This window comes from Cervus canadensis, chromosome 14 (genome assembly GCF_019320065.1).
Source record: "Cervus canadensis isolate Bull #8, Minnesota chromosome 14, ASM1932006v1, whole genome shotgun sequence".
In the NCBI taxonomy this organism is placed as follows: Eukaryota; Metazoa; Chordata; class Mammalia; order Artiodactyla; family Cervidae; genus Cervus; species Cervus canadensis.
The window spans coordinates 39,441,806-39,446,903 of NC_057399.1; the positions used below are offsets into that span (position 1 = coordinate 39,441,806).

Genomic DNA, 5,098 nt, shown 5'->3' on the forward strand with positions numbered 1-5,098 from the left:
GACTAAGAAAGTTTCAAAAATGATGAAAAATATCCCCCTACAGATTTAACAATTCACGTAAGAAGGAGGGGCAAAGATTTAAAAAAAAAAAAAAAAAAGTTTATTTTAAGCAACTAAATAAAGGCATAGAAGGACATATAAGTCAGTCAGGAATTAAAAGGCCAAGTTACCAGAGAGAAGATAAATGTCCTGAAGTGAACTCAATCTTGTGTGATCCTTTGTTCCTCTAAATTTTCATTAATTCTTAAATTGGCTGAACAACCAACCAGAACTCTTAAAGCCAGAGTTTTTGTTCAAGTAGTGAGATTATGGATAGAAAGTTAAATTTCAGAACTGCTAAGGCAGTCAAAACTTGAGGGGACAAGATCTGATAGAAAAAAGAACTACAGAGACGCAAGACCAGAGAAATCTGTCCTAGTCCCCCGCCTCACACAAAGGATGTTTCTATTTCCTTAGACTGTATGGGACTTTTAAAATCTACAAGGAAGGGAGCAACTGTACTAAAAAGAGCCTTTAACAATTCCATTGTATTGGGAATACAAAGAAGAGAATTTACAGACCACCAGGTTTGTCATTTGAGAACTCACATGACATACATTCTAGGAGCAAAGGCAAACCGAAAATTATATACTGTAAGAAAACTAAATGCAAATTTAATTACTGCTGCCTCTAACTGGAATAATGTGATCAGAGTATATATAAGCCCTCATTGTAGGAAAACAGTATCAGTCAAAGCCTCTAAAATGGAACTTTGCAATAAAACTTTCTGTTATTATGGAAGCTGCAATGTCCAAAATTATATCCAGTAACCACATGTGATTTCTGAACACTTGAAAGGTGGCTACTGTGACTTAGGAACACAATTTCAATTCTATTTCATCTTAATTATTTAAATTTTAATTTCAATAGCTGCATACAATGAATTTACACTTTAATAAACAGTACATTGATTTTTTTTGTCCAAAATGTCTAGCATTCAATCAAAATTTATCAGATATAACAAGAGATAAGAATAATAATAGCTAAGAGGTAAAAAGCAGGTAATAGAAAGAGTCTATGGATGATACCATTTCTGGAGTTTTCATATACTTGTACACCTGATATATTAAGAGAATTAGCCAAAGAGAAATATGGAAGATCATGAAAGCAGGAAAGAAAAAACAAGGGACATAAAGTCAAGTGGAATCCACATATCAACATAATGACACAGGAAACTCTGGCATGTAAGTTACATTGAAGAAGCTGTCTTATCGCAAAGAAAAGGCTGTGCTTTTCCTTTTTTTTTTTTTTTTTTACAAATATGTCTGTCATTGAATACAGATTGCTCTAGGGGGACAAAGATTACCAATGATTAATTCTCCTTCATTCCATATCTGGGCAAAATCAAGTCATCTGAAGAGGCTACAATATAAATTATTAGGATTGAAGTACAAATTGGAGAATGTGCACACAGAGGTGAATTAAACTGATATCCAAGTTGTGACTGCATCCTCTATAACAGAAAAGGGTTCCATACACTGAGAGTATCCTTTAAAGCAGTAGTTATTAAAAAAAAATGATACCCAGACCAGTAGCATCAGCAATACCCAGGAACTTGCTAGATGTGTCAATTCTTAGGCCAGTATTCTCAATCGTGTCTTTTACTTCTTTTTACATACTGTCATTTTAAGTATAATTTTAAAATCTATGATAGGGAATTCCATTATCTGAAGCTTCTGCATGTGTCTCTCCAAGATCATTTGTTTCCCTTGATTGTTCGTCACATCAATATGTTTCCTTATGTGCTAACTTGCTTTTAATTCAACAATGAATTTTTGACATTATGTTATTTATAATTTCTTCAGCCTCACTTAAAATTTTTCATTTACATATGAGCCACCCTATGTACTTCAAGTAAGAGTCTGAATCTTAAACTACAATTAGGACAGAGAAAACAAAGGCTAGAGAGGATGGATCTGTATTTCAGGAAATTTGAAATTTCAAGAATCTTAAGGGAGGCACTGCAGGGGATGGAAGCTTCTGAAAAGCACCAGAAGACATGATGCCTTGACAGGGTTGAACAGTCCCAGGCAAAATGTTACATTTATCACATACATATACTGCATGCCTGCTTTAAGCGGTCATCAAAAATACTAGCTAATATTTTTTTTTTTTATTCTACTTTCCATCTCAAGCAAGTTTTTCTCATCAGCTAACTCAAACTGAAACCCTACTTGCAGACAAGCTAGGAAAGGTAATTTCCAGTCTTTCAGACCTTTTGACACAGAAGGAATGCTAGAACGTTGGAATGAAACTGTTTATCACATAAAGGATTGGGATATATCCTATGATTATATTGTTTTTCCCCCTCACTGGTTGCCTAAATGGTTTCCTTATCACTACCTAAGTGCGACTTTGAAAATAAGGAGTGTATTTTGTAACTCCCCCTAACCTGGGTTAAGGAGGATTCAAAAGGAAGGGGATGCTGCTAAAGTACAATATTATGTTTAGAAATGAAGATTTTAGATAAAATAGCAGCTCTGCTTTTATTATGAGTCATCTCACAAAGGACAGATTTCTTCCACTAGCATCCTGTCTTGCACACAGATGCATCTTAATAAATGTTGCTGTGTGTCTATCATCTTTTCATCAAATACCCAAAGCTTATCTTCTCTGTGAAATAGAACCTTGATTCTGATGATCAGATTGGGCCCATTTCAAATAACACTATTTAACTGTACATAAATTCTTTTGTAAGTCCAAACTTCATAAAGATAAAAGAGATTTTTTGAAAACAACTGTGTCTATACTCTAAAAAGTTAAAATATTTTACTTTTTATGCTACTGGACTTTAGAGAAAATAAAGTACTATTTCTTCCTGCACTTAAGCATTTCTCCCTCACTCTTCTTCCAGTGACAATTCAGTAAGCTGAGGTATAGAATGGGCTGCTCCTCTATTTTAAAAAATTAGAAAATCTCTATACCCCACTCCTGAGCCAGAACAGGACATCATGTCTTTTTCCTGACAATCTGGGTATGAAAAACAATTGATGTTTCCCCTGTACAAAAAAGCTAGCTATAGATTAACATAAAACTGTTACAGTAATAAATTTGAAGCCCATAAGAGAGGATCAATGATGGTGGTGTCACACCGAAGGTAAAGCAGAAGTAGCTCTTCAAGAAGTAGAGATAATAAAATTTTCTGTAAAACCTGAAAAACAAGCAGTAAATCTGGGAAGGAATCAAAATTATATTAAAGTAACAGACTCTAAGAGATGAATCTAGAGACAAAATTTTTGGGTTTGATTACCAATTTCATCATTTGTGAGTTTCTTACCAGTTATGCTCTTCAGTTTTCCAATCTGAAAAGTGGCAATAATTACAGTATCTATCTCACTAGATTGCTGTCAACAAACACTAAAGAGCTGATAATGTGCAGTCATAATTTTTGCCTATCAAGGAATAAACTCTGGAATGAATAACAAGTATAGAATCAAAAATACTTCATATATATTCCACAACACAAACTATTATGCAATCTTTAGGTAAATGAGCAATTATAAAAAATACCAGATATATTAGCTCAGTTGGTAAAGAATCCACCTGCAATACCAAAGACCTGGGTTCAATCCCTGGGTTGGGAAGATCCCCTGGAGAAGGGAACAGCTACCTGTTCCAGGTATTCTGTATTCCAGTATTCTGGCCTGGAGAATTCCATGGACTATATAGTCCATGGGGTCACAAAGAGTTGGACAGGACCGAGCAACTTTCACTTTCACCAAATATATTTAAGAATGAGGAATGGGATTATTAGAATACATTTAAATTTGAGAGATTATTAAAATATATCTAAAATTTGAATTACACGAAGATTTATAGTTGTAGACATTCTATTGGAAACTTTAAATATTGGGCACCCCAGGCCCAGCCCCCACAGAACCTAGTGCCTGAGCAGCCGGTGGGCCAGGCTGGAGCGGCTGGAGGCAGACGTGAGCAGGGTGGAGCCCAGATGGCGGTTGCACGCAGTGCAAATGGTTCATCTGATGTCCAGATGCTTTCCTACTATGTCTCAACCACACTCTGAGCACAGAGAAAGAAGAGGTGATGGGGCTGTGCATAGGAGAGTTGAATGATGACTTAAGGAGTGACCCCAAGTTTACATATACTAGAACTGAAATGCACACAGTTGCTAAAAGGTTGACACTGTCAGAATTGTTCACATTCATTCTGTCATTGTCTTGCGGCTTTCTGGTAGGAGGAAGGGTTGAGTGGAAATTTCTCCAGAGCAGCTGTCTGCGGCTTTAACTGAGGCAGAGAGGTTGGCTGAACTAACTGGCGGTACCCTGAGGGTTGTGGACTGGTTTCATTGCCATCCCCATGTAACTGTTTGGCCTTCCCATGTTGAAGTTCGCACACAAGCCATATACCAGATTATGGAGCAAGGCTTTGTAGGGCTTGTATTTTCCTGTTTCCTACAAGATAAAAATACAAAGATTGGACAGGTACTCTATACTTGATTTCAATCCATAGAGGCCCAAAAGAGCTCAGAGTATGAGAGAATTGAAATCCCAATTCATATTGTACCCCATGGAACCATTGGGAAAGTGTGCCTTGAGTCAGCAATTGAGTTGCCCAAGATCCTGTATCAAGAGGGGCAAGATGCACATAGGAGGATCCACAGCCTTCCACATCTGGACTCAGTAACCAAGATCCATAATGGCTCAGTAGTTTACTAAGAATCTGTGCAGGTCAGCAGTCAGCAGACCTCTACTACAGTGGTTGGAGGACAGACTGGAGAGAAACCAAAAGCATTTACAGGAGTTGCAACAAGAAAAGAAAGAGTTTATGCAAGAATTTTCTTCTCTAGAATAAAGCAGGAGACAAAATGGGGAAGGATGAAAATATCCAGGTGTAAAATTAATTAAGCTAAATCAGTTTTGAAGAAGAGGCATTTGGAGGACTCATATTACCTGACTGCAGACTTAATATGAAGCTACAGGGATCAAGACAGCATGGTATATATGCCCAACTGATTTTGATAAAGGTACAAAAGCAATTTAGTGGAGGAAGGGTGATAGTCTTTTCAACAAATAAAGTTGGTGCAATTTGCAAAGAAAAT

General features: G+C 36.6%; 1 pseudogene; it reads left to right on the plus strand.

Annotated features, from left to right (window-relative positions):
* Positions 1 to 3,116: 3,116 nt before the first annotated feature.
* Positions 3,117 to 4,851, plus strand: LOC122452938 (annotated as a pseudogene).
* The last annotated feature ends 247 nt before the right edge of the window (positions 4,852 to 5,098 follow it).